Below are 16,921 nucleotides of genomic sequence, written 5' to 3'. Positions count from 1 at the left end.
CCCCTAGAGGGGGATGCTGCAAGATCTAATCCTCTCTGGCATATGGCTAGGTGCTTAAGGTCATCTTGACCGTATCTCCAACAACAGTTTTGGGTGCAGACACCAGGATGATCATAGAACAGTTAGGGTTGGAAGGGACCTTAGAGACAGCTAAAAGCTCTGTTTACCGTGGGACAGGACTCAGACACGCATGTTCAGGCCAGGCTGCATCCTCAGTGGAGGTGTACATAAAAACCAGGCCACATACTTTATAATAAGCTATGCCAAAGCAGACCTTTCCCCAGGCCCCCAGCTGCTGGCTGTCTCCAGGGCTCAGGCAGAAGAGCAAGCAGAGCTACAGGGTTAGCTGCAGCCATGGCCAGCAGGATCAGGAGCGGTGTCCTAGACTGGAGCATCTTATTTCTACCTGGCACAGTCTGAATTGGGGGAGCCACAACAGAGCACTGACACCTTCCAGGTAAGAAAGGGCACAGCTTTCCTGTGTGATCAAAAGGCTGCCCATGGCCTCCAGGAGCACCTACACTCACAGTAGCTAACTTCAACAAGCTCATTTGGGCTAACTGGCTGGTACCAGCCTAGAGCCTTTGCACAGTGCAGAGCTACGTGTGGGACATCCTCCAGCCACATCCTCTGGAAGAGGAAAGAGGCTGGATTTCACTTGGGGTATGGCTGCACTGACTGCAGAAGAGCTGAAGCCCAATTCCAGTCAGCAGGATGGAGGGACAAGTTCACATGGGTAATAGTCATGGCTGGAGAGGTTGTTGGTTACTCAACCCCATCTCAGCCCTCTTACCTCTTACCTCAAACACCCAGATTTGGGCAAAAGAAGCCCTTACTGCCATTACCCCTGTCAGCAGCTGCCTCAAAGCACACATGAAGTGCAGTCAGCCCTTAAGCTGCAGGTCGTACAGTGCCCAGCAGTGCTCAGAACCTCAGCTGAACCATGGGATTTATGGCAAACACTAGCCATCCACATCAGAAACCTGGCCAGGTCACCAGAGCTCCCAGCTCAGAGGGGCACAAGTCTAACAGCCCAGTAAAGGGGCTCCAGTTTTATTTCTCTAGCTAAGCAATGCCAGCAGCCCTTTCCCCACCACAGAACCCAAACAGCATCAGGTCATGGCAGATGCGGGTACAAGGGGCAGGTACCACTTTGCTCCAAACCCATGCACTGTGAATCCTCCCTGTGCCTGGCTCACAGCAGCCTTCCAGCTCAGAGACACAGGGCAAGGATGCTGCATGGGCTTTCAACCCAGCACATCCACATGCAGGCTGTCCCAACAGCTCAACCAGCCCCAGAGCCCACTCTCCCTTCCACAAAACCAGAAGCAGAGGGGATTAGTTTTATCTGCGGCTATCTCCACGCAGAGTCGTGAATTCAGTGGCCTCCACTTGTTAGCACTCAGGCAGCACCACGAAGCCAGTTACCACAGGAACAAAATGACTAAACAGGAAAAACAAACTCCAATGAGTCAATGGCTTCAAAGGAGCAGAACTGCCGCAGGGGAAGATTGCCTCTCCACCCTCATGTGCACACTCCAGCCCCTCCATCTGATGTCGTTATCCTCACAGCAGCACATAAGATGCTCAAAGGACAGCAATGGATCAGATTCTTGTCCTTTGCCCTTGGTCTCAAGGAATTCTTTGCTGGCTCAAGACACACGCTGGAAAGTTTCCATCTTTCCCACGTAAAGATTTCCTCTGTTTATCACATCAATATTGTGATGCTGTGGAACCTGAAAACATGGGCAGCTAGTCACACAGCATTATAAACTCACTGAACCGACGGGCTGCAACAGACGAGTCTTGGGGCCTGATGAACCGGTAATTTTGGTGGGTTTCAGCAGCAAACTCTAACCCTCTCACAGCCAAGTGCAGATGACTGAGCAAGCACTAAGCATCGCACATCCAGACCCCTTCAGGCTGCTACCTGCCCACCATACAGCTTGTAGGAAGCTGCTTGAGCCTATGGCCCTCTATGTAACCTTCCTACAATCCCCCAAGGCAGTTTCATCACGAGACAGCGTCTCATCACTATGACAGCCACAGCACATACCCTCACAGTCACAGCAAACACCCTCACAGCCACAGCACATACCCTCATAGCCACAGCACATACCCTCACAGCCACAGCACATACCCTCATAGCCACAGCACATACCCTCACAGTCACAGCACATACCCTCACAGCCACAGCACATACCCTCATAGCCACAGCACATACCCTCACAGTCACAGCACATACCCTCACAGTCACAGCACATACCCTCACAGCCACAGCACATACCCTCGCAGCCACAGCACATACCCTCACAGTCACAGCACATACCCTCACAGCCACAGCACATACCCTCATAGCCACAGCACATACCCTCACAGTCACAGCACATACCCTCACAGTCACAGCACATACCCTCACAGCCACAGCACATACCCTCGCAGCCACAGCACATCATAGCCACAGCACATACCCTCATAGCCACAGCACATACCCTCATAGCCACAGCACATACCCTCGCAGCCACAGCACAAACCCTCACAGTCACAGCACATACCCTCACAGTCACAGCACATACCCTCACAGTCAGAGGACATACCCTCACAGCCACAGCACATACCCTCACAGCCACAGCACATACCCTCATAGCCACAGCACATACCCTCACAGCCACAGCACATACCCTCACAGACACAGCACATACCCTCACAGCCACAGCACATACCCTCACAGCCACAGCACATACCCTCGCAGCCACAGCACATACCCTCACAGCCACAGCACATACCCTCACAGCCACAGCACATACCCTCGCAGCCACAGCACATACCCTCACAGCCACAGCACATACCCTCACAGCCACAGCACATACCCTCAGATATTGTTTTCAAGCCCACCTCCAGTTTGGGAGACTTCAGCAGAACCTGGGACAAGGCAATTTCCCTGCAGATGCACCCAGGTCAGGATCACAGCAGGGAATGGGCCTTGGTTTCCCAGTCCCGGGACAAGGAGCTACTGTCTCACTCAGCAGTCCTCAAATACTTCATGCATTCCTCCCCGCACCAGGAGGCCGGCAGCTTGCAAAACACCACGGGTCATGGTAGTGAAACAGGGCTGCCCGTGCACTGCCAACCCCTCCTGTTGGGAGAAGAGGCTGCCTACTTCTTTGATGCTCCATCTAAGCAGACCTTGCAGGTAAGCAAGCCGTCTCAGTGGCAGAGGAAGAGACTGACAGACATGGGAGCTGTAAACCAAAGCAGCTCCGGGGCCATTTCCCCACTGCCTTAGGTCCCACCAGCCTGGTGGAGGTGTAAGAACCATGCCATCACCCTCCTGCATCGGAGCTTACATGAGATGCCACGAGTCAGTAAGACTGAAAAGGGGGATGTTTCCCTCCAGAGGCACCTTCATTCAGCTTCCCCATAAGTAGCAGGCATGAGTTCACCCTGAGCTGGAGATACTTAAAAAGCAGCTCACCTAAGCAATAAGCAAGTCAAACTCACTCTTGGAGTATTTTTCAATACTTAAAAGCAAGCAACATAGCTATTGGCATTCATCAGCATCTTCAGTCTTGTGAATGCCAAAAGTCACAGCTCCTACAAAGCAGATGAGGATAGGTGCTGAACTCCATACTGACCCAAGGCAGGTCCTCACGTAGTGTGTTAGCTTCCCTCCCAACCTTAAAACTAGCCTCTAGCTTCACTCCAATGGATCTTACAAGTACCACTGCTATTAGACCAAGTTTTGCTTTAAGGCTTGTCTCCGATAATGTAATCCTTCAGGAAAGCAGCAGAAACTCATCCCCCTCCCTTGGGAAAACACCAAAGCAAAGCAACAAAACAAGCTCAAAAAAGATCAAACAAAACATACTGAAATCTGTTTTCCTGAGCAGAGGAAACAAAGACATCTCCGATAAGATCTACATTTTACTGGCACTTGCTAGGGTGAGGGAAAGAGACTCGGGTCAAGAGCAGGACACGCACAAAGGAGAGCTGAGGGCCACACAGATGAAGGCACTTCCCCAGCCTGAACAGCACAGGATTCAGACTGACATCCTTGAGGGACCTTTCTCTATCCCACGAGAAGGGAGGAAAATAAGCAGACTGTGTGAACATCTACCAAGGCAGGGCGCAAGTCTGAAACAACAGAAAGCTTTGAAGGAAGGGTGAAAATCTTCCACCCAGAAACAGGGAGGGTTTGTCCCTTTCAGGGTTTCAGTATAAAGAAGTTCAGCATTTGCTCCAATATAATCAAGAGCCCATCGTTGCATCTGTGGCTCACCAGAAGAGCTTTAAAGGCCACAAGAGGCTGCCAGTTCTTTTGCCTACAGTGCAGCCAAAGAGGCAGTAAGGCAAGGCTGCTGGTTGCTGGGTTTCTTTCCTCTACCAAGCCAAGGACAAAGCTGAGTTTTCCCACTATCCCTGTAGAGAACACTGAGTGTGGGGTTTTAACAGCTTAACTTCAGCCCCCTCTTCCTATTCTCCTTCCTCTTCCCCTCTTCTTCCCAACACAAACTGCTAGCTCAAGTGAAACCAATGACAATCTCTATTGGCAAGGTAGGCAGAGGGTTGAAATTCAAGAAGGCAGCATGATGGGGAGCTGCTGGCGCCTGCTGCTAGACAGCTCTGATGAGCCCTGATAAACTGCAGGACACATTAGGCTCAGCCAACTCTGCTCTGTACTGACACCGTTTCAGCCCCTCCTTCCTCCTCCTCCAGTGGGCAGCAGGGAGAGGAGAAATTCCCCCACTTGAGCAGGGCATTAGCCCAGAAAACCCTCGTTTTCTGCTTTCAAGACTAAAATTCAGTCAATCCAACCGCAGGGCTCAGCCAGCCAACATCACCTTTAATTCATAGCCTAAGAAGTTGACCTGTGAAGCAGGAGCTATAGCTCAAAGCCCAATGCCAAGAAACAGAGGTGGAAAAACAGGGCACACACTTCTGTATTTCCTCATTAGCTTCCTTCTCTGCCCAAACTATTTCATGGGCCAGAGGCACAGGAACATGTCTGAGCACGAAGGAGGCAGTCCGCATAGGCTGCCCCAGGTAGGAACTGGTCCCCTTAGTAGCTCCGTTACTGGAGTAGATCCACTGAAGTGATGGATTGGAGGATTTCAAGATGGACAGATGGCCTGCACATTGAAGATCTCAGCAAAACATGGTCTGAGAAAAGGATTCAAGTACTTGGAAGATGGAAGAAACCTTTGACAGCAGGAGTCAGACTGCGGGGGTTGTTTCTATCGTCTGAAACAACCCATCCGGTTTTGCTGCCAGAAGAGACTTTCCTAGATTCGGGAGATTAACATATATATTCCCTTCAGACTATGCAAAACTGAGCTAGAGGCCACAAAACTCTTGGCCCCACTCTTCGGTGGAGCAGCTTCATTTCCACAGAGGACCAGTAACCGCAACACCATCTGTGAGACTAGATGCTGTGACTTTAGGTTCGGAAGGCTGGAAAGGAGCTTGGTGTCTCACCCACAGATGTCACCTCCTTCTTCTGATCTGCTGTAATTTTACCTGATCTTAAACCTTCAGAAATGCACCAGCACATCCAGTGAGTAAGAACTTTACCGTCAGCTTTACGTTTTGAGCAGACCTCCAAGCTAGCTCTCCTCAGGAAGTACCACTCTCAAACATCAGCTGCAACCAAGAAAACCAGACTGTGCCATAACCAGGGACAAGTTCACACCCAGAGTTAATCCATCTTAGAATCATAGAATAGTCAGGGTTGGAAAGGACCTCAAGATCATCCAGTTCCAACCCCCCTGCCATGGGCAGGGACACCTCACACTAAACCATCCCACACAAGGCTTCATCCAACCTGGCCTTGAACACCGCCAGGGATGGAGCACTCACAACCTCCCTGGGCAACCCATTCCAGTGCCTCACCACCCTCACAGGAAAGAATTTCCTCCTTAGATCCAATCTAAACTTCCCCTGTTTCAGTTTGAACCCGTTACCCCTTATCCTGTCACTGCAGTCCCTGATGAAGAGTCCCTCCCCAGCATCCCTATAGGGCCCCTTCAGATACTGGAAGCTGCTCTGAGGTCTCCACGCAGCCTTCTCTTCTCCAGGCTGAACAGCCCCAACTTCCTCAGCCTGTCTTCATACAGGAGGTGCTCCAGTCCCCTGAGCATCCTCGTGGCCTCCTCTGGACTTGTTCCAGCAGTTCCATGTCCATTTTATGTTGAGGACACCAGAACTGCACACAATGCTCCAGGTGAGGTCTCACAAGAGCAGAGCAGAGGGGCAGGATCACCTCCTTCGACCTGCTGGTCACGCTCCTTTGGATGCAGCCCAGGATATGGTTGGCTTTCTGGGCTGCAAGCGCACACTTTGTGTCTTAGGTATGAGTTCTTGGCTTCAATGCATAACCATCGAGTCACACCGATACTGCCCAGCCCAGGCCACTTTTATTGCTTTGGAGAGAGGAGGGAAAAGATTTCTCAAGGGTGCTGCCACCACACACCCCACTTGGGAAGCTGCATGTTTCTAGTGACCCTGTCAAGCTACCACTGCTTATCTGGAGGCAAGGCCAGGAAGAGTGATTCACTTGTCTCAGCAGCTGCTCACATCTGCCTGCCCTCCCTGCCTCCTCTGACACTGCATCCTAAGGAGCAGCGGATGCTTCCCCACTGTGCCCTTGAGACACAGAATCCATGGTGCAGACTGCCAAGCACACCCTTAAACACTGTCACCTCTGTGTGTGTTTCAATGTCACCAGTAACAGGCCATCCGGCCCAGCACAAAAGCTGAGTTACTCTATCAAAAAGCTATCAGAGAGCAAAAGGTACTTCTGTACATCCTAAACCCCCCAGCAGCAGCTGCTCCTGGAGCCAGCCTGTGATGCCAGAAGCTCTTATCGCAGCGAGTCTTGCCAGTGAGCTGCAGGGTACCAGCAGTTGTACACAGAGCACTTGGAAACCAGGTCCGGGTGCCAGGGGAAGGAAGGGAATTCAAGCCAGTGACTCAGGTTGTGATCTCTGCCCAAAAGTCAATGAGAAGCACAAACACCACCTGCTCACACTGTGCGTCATCAACACAAACATCTCCTGGGGCTGAGAATTCCTTCCAACCATAACTTCAGCTCAAACTACACAAAATACAGCTCTCTACAGCTAAGGGGGCCATCACCTGGCTGAAGAAGTACCAAATGCTGACAAAACAGGGATTCCCAGCTAGACCTTAGCCTTTAAATAAATGGATTCTATCAATGCCAGTAGGGAAAGCAAGCTCTAAGCCAAGATTAATTACTATTAAAACAAGGGAAGTTGAGAGCAACAGTGTAGATATGCACCAGCTTCAGCTGCCAAGCCAACAACCCCACCCGGGTTAGTGCAAAAGCATCCCCCGCAAGATATTGTCATCATTCAGGGCAATATGGGCAACATGGTCTAGTGTGAGGCATCCCTGCCCATGGCACGGGGTCTGGAACTGGGTGATCTTAAGGTCCTTTCTAACCCAAGCCATTCTACGATTCTATTGTATATGATTCTAATATTTCAGCAATGCTTCACAGGCTCTGGTATTTGCTCACAGGACAAGATCCTACCAGGAAACAGCCCTCTATTGACCTGAGCTGCAAGCATGGGAAGTCACTTTGACTTGGCAGGGGCATCACCCACATTCATGAAGCATCACCCTGGGTCTAGGCAACATGATGTTATGTTGCAGTAAAGCACACAGACCATAGAATCATAGAACCATAGAATAGTTCGGGTTGGAAAGGACCTCAAGATCATCCAGTTCCAACCCCCCTGCCATGGGCAGGGACACCTCACACTAAACCATCCCACCCAAGGCTCCATCCAACCTGGCCTTGAACACCGCCAGGGATGGAGCACTCACCACAAACTTGCAGTTGGGTCTCAAACACTTTGGTCTTACCCGAGATTCCTCAGTCCTCCTAGCATGAGGAGTTTCTATGGATCCATTGATGTCTACAGTGTCCTTCTGCTTGTATTTCTTCATGATCAAGCTGTCCACAACCCAGAACATAATGGCCTTGGGGAGAAACAAATTACACTAGTTGATTTAAGAGACCAAAACACAAAGTGACTCAATCACAGCTATTTCTTCTCCTTTTGGTTGCTCCAGATGTCCAGCCTTGATCAACCTAATTTAATATCTAACTTTACCCTGCATCAAAAGTGCCCACGGGGGTCAGATAAGTCAAATTCAGAAGGTCCCTTCCCATATATTGATTCCGTAGTTGTTGAAGACCCAGAGGAAAAGAGACCTCAGAGCAACCTTCCAGTACCTGAAGGGGGCCTATAGAGATGCTGGGGAGGGACTCTTCGTCAGGGACTGTAGTGACAGGACAAGGGGTAATGGGCTAAAACTGAAACAGGGGAAGTTTAGATTGGATCTAAGGAGGAAATTCTTTCCTGTGAGGGTGCTGAGGCACTGGAATGGGTTGCCCAGGGAGGTTGTGAGTGCTCCATCCCTGGCGGTGTTCAAGGCCAGGTTGGACAGAGCCTTGGGTGGGATGGTTTAGTGTGAGGTGTCCCTGCCCATGGCAGGGGGCTGGAACTGGATGATCTTGAGGTCCTTTCCAACCCTGACTATTCTATGATTCTATGATTCTAATTAAGCCAACCTCTGGTTAATCTGAAGGACATACAAATGACAGATTTCAGACATGGTTCAAAAAGCCCTATGCACCCAGCAGATGCTAACACTACCTGTATTTATCTGCCTCCTGCCCCACTCTCCATTACACCAACCTGCCTCTGAAATCCACCAAGAGAAATCCACCACTAAAAACTTTCTTGCCTTGCATCTCCCCCTGCATCACCCATCTTTCCTGGATCAATGGCTTTGTTGGAGCCAAAGTCCTACAAGTGTCTTACAGGGCAGGCAGCTTCTGGAAAACAGGAGAGATGCAGCTGTGGCTCTGCCTGAAGACCTGAAATTCCCTGTGTTTATCCAGCAATGCCAGCACTTGCAGATGCTCCTGGGCTCTCAAGGGCTCAGTAATACCACAAGCACTTAATAGAGAAGTCATTCCTAGGAACAATAAGGAGAGTGGATCAACTTCTGTGAATCTTGGTTTGGGTAACCAACATGCTCTCATCCACTTGGGGGGAAACTTACAGCCTTGGAGATGCACGTTTCCTCTCTCCTTCAGCAACTGACGGACACTGCCGGTATCCTTCCCATGGTGTTGAGCTACTTTGAGCTAGATGGATACAGGGGTTTGAAGGGAAGGAGCTCTGCTTGTGCAATGAGTAAGTATCCCATCTCCTCAAGGCGCAGACCACTAAAATCCTTTATATAGGGAAAGCTTGGAAACCCAGAAAGCATCCCACTCAAACAGTTCCTTACAAGCATGTGCTGCTTTGGGGCATCAGTCATTTGATTTGCCCCTTCTCTGCACCCCTCTGTCAAGGTACCAGAGACTTCCTTTCTTCTCACCTCTGCAAACCAGGGAAAGTCCATGGAGATGGACCCTTCCAACTTTTCCCCCTACCCCTACCGGCCTTGTAGAAGTAGCTCACAAATTCCTGGAGTATTTTGACCAGAACAGCAGGCTCAATCCCTTCCAAATGAAAACTAATCCCAGAACAATCCCCAAAGACAAGATACTCTTGGACTGACCCTCCTCTACACAAGGGCCAGTCAGTACCCTGCATCCCCCTCTCTAAAAAGACATCACTTGCAATCTGCTCCCTGCCAAGCCTTACCCACCCAGTGACCAGCAGTAGTCTGAAGGCCTTTGGTCACCATTTCCAATACAAGAAGCATAACTTTTCCATCCTAAACAGAACTGATGTTCTTGCTGACGAAGTGAATGGTGGTTATGTGATACTCACTGTCTGGGCAAGAGACAGGGGCACCATCACCTGGGGTTTTAGATCAATTCACTCAGAAAGAATCAATGCTAGTTAAATATGAATGTTTCCAATGGGATACTCAGCAAGTAATAAGTAAAAGCGTACTTGTATTGCTAACAACAATAATGGTGCCGTATCTATTACATGCGCTTGCTTCAGCCCTCTGTGAGTACCCTGCCAGCTGGTTATCATCCTCCCAGGCTCATCAGAATATCTCAGGTCTGCAAATCTGCACTACAGTATCTGGCTTAGGAAAGCTGCAGCATTTCCTCTTGAATATGAAGATAACCCCTGGCAACACTGATTGCGCTGGAATTTGGCAGGAATTCGGCCATAATTGGGGTTACATCAGTGCAAGGGAACCCAACCCACAATGAGATGCCAATGCTGTGGGATGGCAGGGGCTGGCAGCTCTGCCCCACTCTTCTCGGCACAGTACTGTTGAGATGCTGCAGGGGACGACAACCCCAGAGGTTTGCGTAAGCTCTGGCCATAGAGACCAGCAGGTCATACCAGGGCTTACTAAGAGCTGGTATCCAATCAAGCCCAGCTCCAGGGGAATCTGCTTCCCAGCAAGGACATATGTATATTTTTCCTTATTCCACCATTTGTTAGCAATGTACCAAAACATCCGCCTCATTGCAAAGCTACGGCTAAGAAGCAGAGGCATCCGGATAGGGTCTCTGTGCCAAGGATAACCCTGCATCCCAGCGTTTTAATTGCTCAAGCCATGATTGAGAGGGAAGCAAAGGAGGGAAGAACTGGGAGGGCCAAGGGTGCAGAGAGGCTGCTGAGCTTGAGGATAGCAAGCAGAGAGCTCCGGACCAGCAGGCACAGAGGGAGGGAAGGAGGAGGGAGGCAGGGAGGTTACGTGTGAGCACAAACAGCAGAGCCCATAGAGGATTTCAGGAGCACGCATCTGCTCCTTGGCAGGCAACAGCTCATTGGGTGGTCTGAGGAGGAGACAGGAGCAGTGTTACAGGCAGCTAAAGGCCATATCAAAGAGGCTCGATCCCCCTCAAGCACGGACAGCCTCTTCTGACAGACTCGGAACCTTGCTGTCTTTGCCACAGGTTAGGTACAGTGCTGCTTTCTGCCCTGCATCCCAGGACTGACCATTGCTCCTACGTCGCCCATCAGAGACCCAAGTACAAACAAACCAGGAGAAAACAAACACATCCATTGCGTCCTTCCTGCCTTTGAACTCTTCCCCTTTTGCTCTGTGTTGTCAGCTGTGCTCTGTCCCCCATGAGGAGACAGGGCAAACAGCCACAGCACCCTTTGCAAGTCGGCTCTCCTGCACTGCAGTCGCGATGGCACTTGTGAATCATAGAATCATAGAATAGTTAGGGTTGGAAAGGACCTCAAGATCATCCAGTTCCAACCCCCTTGCCATGGGCAGGGACACCTCACACTAAACCATCCCACACAAGGCTTCATCCAACCTGGCCTCGAACACTGCCAGGGATGGAGCACTCACAACCTCCCTGGGCAACCCATTCCAGTGCCTCAGCACCCTAACAGGAAAGAATTTCCTCCTTATCTCCAATCTAAACTTCCCCTGTTTCAGTTTTAACCCATTACCCCTTGTCCTGTCACACTCCCCTCTGTCATCTCCTTACGCCCAGAAAGCAGCAGCAAGTTTGAGACCTCTCCCAAATACCTGCACACACACACACACACACACACACACTCACTGTTTTGGTGGTAGGAGGTCACTGCCATTCATAGAATGGTTTGTGGGGGAAAGCACCGTAAGATCACCTCGTTCCAGCCCCCTGCCAGCATCACAAACAGGAGAATATAGTTCTTGGTTCTGCACACCGTGCACTAGACAGCCCCAGCCAGGTTTTGGCTAACCAGGCTGATACGGACACTAGAAAAGACAACCTGCTTCTTAAACCACCCTCGGACTTGCCCATGTCTCCAGGGTTAACAGCTCCTGGCCCCAGAACTTTTCCTTTCACTTCCATTTAAGAAGCAAGCCACTAAATAGTGGGAGTTTTCTTGAACAACGTTTGGAAACGGAAAACCTTTTCTCCCTTTGCTAGAGAACAGTTTTTATTGTGCAGCTGCAATAGCCCATCTAAAGAACCCCAGTTCTGTGCCCCAGTGGGGCCAGCTTCACTGGCTAAGTCTACATGCAAGTGGCACAGCAAACCCGACTTACCAGGCAGGACAGACCTGCACCTCTTCCTACCCACCACATCCACCTTGTCAAAGGTGCCTCCATCACAACATGGAGCTTCAAATATGAGCATTTTTCACTCTGGTCTTTTCTGCATCCCCTAAAGAAGAGGCTGTCAATTTGCTCCACAGATACAGGAGCATCAGCACTTCTTGCATGCCCAGGGTAGACAGCGGAAAGCTATGGAAAGAGCTACAAACCTCTGGAGAGGCCAGATTTGGCTGTCTGCTCTACCACCTTAAAAAGCTCAAACCTGCTAGTTCTGCAACCCCTTCCTCTTCCTTTTCCACTCTGAGCTTCATTTTCAGACTATGGGATGAGATGTTCCTGTACAGGAATCCATCCTGGAGCACAGAATTAGATGGGAATCCACTTCCGCCCCTTGGCAGGACAATCAGTGAGTGCCTTCACAGTTACTTTTGATTGCATCTTGGTCTCCCAAGGACAGGAGGCTGATCTGTACCAGTATAACTCAGGACAAAGATGAAAATGAAACAGCATGTCCCATGGGACTGCAAGTGTGTATATGTGTGTATACATACATATATATATACAATAGATATAAATCAGTGGCTCGTTTCCTCTTCACCAAGGATCTCAGGTGGCTGCTCCTTACCTTGGCAGGTTTGAAGGACCACTGATCCACACCAGAGTGGCCACTGTCCAAGTCTAACTCACCACTAACCCATCTAACTCTGACTAATGCCAGTAACACACAAATCACCACCTACTGGCATCTCATTGTGGAAGAGGGAGGCTTCGGTGCGGTCCCTGGACAAGCCCATGAGGCAGACTGGCCACATCTCCTTCTGCAGTTAGAAAGCAGGACTGGAGAGCTGGCGTCAGCTAGCCACACACCTAAATTTAGGTGCTGACTTCCTACAGCAAGATGGTCAGAAGCACCCTCAGATGCAACTTAATGTCTTCAACAGATGCAGTGCTGTCCAGAGGTGCCCTGCTCCGTGGATGGGAGAGGATTCATCTTGCATGAAGTGCTTCCATTACTTAAATCTAGGTGAGCATCAACAAGACTGTCAGTGCCATATAACATGGCCAGCCAGCAAAACCCAATCTGCTACCTAGAGGTTAAAACACGCCAAGCAAAACCCCCTAACAGCTCTCCTTTTCTGTGCCCAGAGCTTCCCTTTTCCTCATAGGAGAGTGGGGAACTGGTCCAAAGGATCTTTGCAGCCTCCACATCACACCTCTTAGGAGATCACATGCATCATGCTCCCTTTGAACACTTCCAGTTTCTTGTCCCCAGCCCAACAGGAAGGTAACTCAGGACATGTCAGCTCTATGAACTGAGTTCACCACCAACCTCTCCTTTTAGCTTAATAAACCTGCTTATAGCCACCCTGATAGAAACATCCTCCTTCACCCAAAGGATGCACACACTGCATTTAGATTTTGCTCTTCAAGCAGTACTGCTGGTGCTCTTCACCATCAGAAAAACCTCCTCGATGCAAACTTAGGACCACCAGTGCCCAGAACCTCATCCAAATGCATGTCTTGGATGTTCCTCTTGTGTGTGGGAGCCCAGCTGCTCATACAGCAAAAGCAGCTCTGCTTGAGGCAGTTGAGCTGTTACCACACAACAGGATTAGTTTTAATCCACCCTGCCTAATGTACCACGTTGTCAGCATAGCTCACATGCTGCTGCCAAAGAGCTTTATTTACAGTCATCTGGGGACTGTGTGTGCACTGAGCAGGTAGGAAAAAAGCTCAACCACAGCCAAAGAGGAGGGTTTGGGGTGGGTGTGAGAAAAGCAAGTATTTGAGAGCACTGAAAGTTGTGCTGGGTGGCATGGTGGGGATAGAAAGGGTCAATGAACACCTCTTAGGATACACCAAAATGCTACCTCCAAACCCAAGGGATGTAACTATCAGCACCAAGTACAGAGGAGGGTAAGAAATAGCATCTGAGTTGCACAGAAGAGAAGTGCAAGTGCAAGTGCAAGAGCACAGAAGAGAAGAGAATGCACTTAGAGACCAACAGGTTTTCAGAGGTTGGGATCTGATGCACCAGAGCAGTCAGGTGGGTCCAGCAGACACCCCAGACCCTCTCTGGCATGTTCTACCTCTGAACTAAAGTGATTGCACAGCTGGAGTCAGTTCCCAGTTTGCTGTGTCACTGCTCTGGTCCCTTTGGTCCTTGGAGACACTGCTGTTGTAATGGGATAAACACTGCTGCTGTCAGCTCGATCCAGCAGGTTCAAAGGTTTGCACCCCTGCTTGGAGCAAGGGACCCGACCACACGCTTGACCATGTGAGGATGGATCCTCCGCCCTCTTTCCCCCCCTGGTCCTGGGGCAAAAGGCCAGGCACGCTAAGGACAGGACACCCCCTCAGGTTAGGGCTATTTTCAGCAGTATTTCCTCAAGCACCAGCAGCCAGCTCCCTTGGCTGCTCCAGGATGTGGGAATAGCTGTTGTACAACATTTCCATAACATCACAACAGGGCCAAAAGCAGCCTACACGGATCCTCAGTTCAACTCAGCAGCTGGCACAGAGCATAGTCTCCTCTAGCTAAGCTTGACAGAAGAGTTCAACAGGGCACTAAACAGACTTTAAAGGCCCCTGGGCAACATGTCTCTCCATTTCCAGACAGTGGATGAGCACAGAGCATCAAGCTTAGTCTAATCAGTGACCACAACCAGAGTCATACACAAGTCAACATCCAGAGAGATGTTTTCAAACAAGAACACCCTCTTTTTCTCCCCCTTGTTTCTTAATGGTCCCCTAGAGCATTTTAATTGCACACTGCAGAAGCCATCCTTAATGCAAATTCATAGCATCTGCTTACCTTAGAAATACTGGAGTATTTCTTTTAAGCAATGCTTTAGAGTTATTAGACACAACAAAGATACCAGGACACTGCAGCCATCCATAGATTTCCCCCTGGGAGTCTGGTTGCTGCCTTGGGATAGGGGAGGAAGAAGAGGGCAGGGCACAAAACTGACCCAGGCTTCATCCGCATGCTCTGACTCCAGCCAGCATCTCCCCTGCTCAGTCCGTATAAGCCCAGCAGCACCTCCAATACCCTGAGTATTCACCTCCCAGGTCCTTTGCAACTTAAATTCCCTTTCATGGAGAAGTCCCCTACAGGGAGAGCACCTATAGACATGGTCTGCTGCTGCCCCACTACAGCAATGGTGTACAGAGCATTTGTGGAGTTTGTTAGCCTTAAGTATGTGTAAGGCAACTGTCATTCTCCACTTGAACCCAGCTGAAGAATAAAGCTCTCCGATCTTTGCTCTTTGGAGCCAAGCATCTTCAGAAGAGGCAGCAGCCACTGAAAATGCTGTTTCCTGTGCTTAGAGGCAGTCCAAAGAGCACCCAAAAGCTGTTGGGCAAAGATGGAGGAACACAAGCCTATAGGAGCCTTTGACTCTCCACTAGCTGAAAACCTGGCCATTCCTGGCTGCAGCAGTCTTTGGCTGAGAGAGGCTGATCTCAGAATGGCTGTCTCCTGGTTTCTGGACCTATGGAAGTAATTGATCTTTCTAAACAGTTCCGGATGGTTGGACACTTAAAAGAGCAGCACAGATTTAGGTGCTTTCCCTTCCCTTTTCTTTGCTTCTCCTTTAAGGAAGCTATTGGGGTCACACGAGGAAGAACCACCTGAGGTGGTGGAGATGGGTTTACCAGCAGCAGAGCAGAAGGAAACACTGGAGCCCAAACCAAAGGATAACTGCAGTGGTTTGGGACGCAACCAGGAGCTGGAGGGTCAGAAAGGAAGCAGCTGCAACAGATTTCCCCTCCCCACCCAATACACACCCTAGATGGGTACTGGTTACACTGGCCAAAGACACAACTAGTCTTTTCTGACAGCTGGAGCAATGGCACTCCGCACTGTCTGCAACACGGGTTTGCTCCTCTTCTGCCTTTCCTCCTCTGCAGGACTGCAAGAGATGTTTCTGGGCCTCAGGAGAACGGAGGGAGGCAACACGAAGTCTGGTACAGCAATTAGACCACAAAATGAATCTTATTGCTGGAGCCTGCATCAAACTGCACGGAGTTTACTGGCATCTTCCAAACTGTTTTGGAAGCTACTTAACACCCGAGCTGAGGACAGCAGTGCTCTCCTTCACTAGGCCTACGGCAGGGTAGCACCAGACATGCCACTTGACTCCTACCTAACTTTTCCATTGCGGTCACTCTGGCCAGAGACCTGTGCCAAGAGCGGTGGATGGGATATTGAATCCCCAGTTCAAGAGCTAAATTCCAGCAACAGCAGTAACCTTTATTACTGTTAATGAAAGCAAGAATTCCTCAGAGGAGTGAGCTGCTTCTGTAGTCTAAGCCAGCCCTTGCAAGGGGCCAGTGACAGCTCAACAGAAGTTCATTACTGCTCTGCAAGGTTAAAGCAGGCTGTCAGTACACGCGGATGCTTGCTTCTGCCCAACTGCAGACGTGGCACATGAAGCTGTGCCCTGGGATGGCTGTGGTTGGGCTTCGAGTCCTTGCTGCTTAAAAGGGAAAAAGTGCCATCCAGGAACCAAGAATAACTGGATTCCTCTGTGCCTCGTATGTGCTATGTTAGCACTCCGGGAAATAAGCCACTAAGGAAAAATAGGTCGTCCCCACCAAATAGATGCTGTTAGGATGCTGAACCTGCTTTGGAGATCACCACTGCCCTTAAGCCCTCTTCCTTCCTCTCATGTCCCATCATTTCGACCCATCTGTTGTCATCTACCCAGTAGCTGCTTCTGCTGTTTCACAACCCAACCACCCCCTCCATTCTGTGCCATGATCCATTTACACATGCTGAGTGCGAGCCTGAATAAGAGCTCACAAGCTAATAGGGTCTATATGATAATCCTCCTTTGGTCCAGGTTCCACCAGCTCAGTTATCAGACCAGCTACTAAAAATACAAAGAAATAAGACTACCTT

The sequence above is a fragment of the Lathamus discolor genome, chromosome 1 (genome assembly GCF_037157495.1).
Source record: "Lathamus discolor isolate bLatDis1 chromosome 1, bLatDis1.hap1, whole genome shotgun sequence".
In the NCBI taxonomy this organism is placed as follows: Eukaryota; Metazoa; Chordata; class Aves; order Psittaciformes; family Psittacidae; genus Lathamus; species Lathamus discolor.
Note: the sequence above shows the minus strand (reverse complement) of the source record.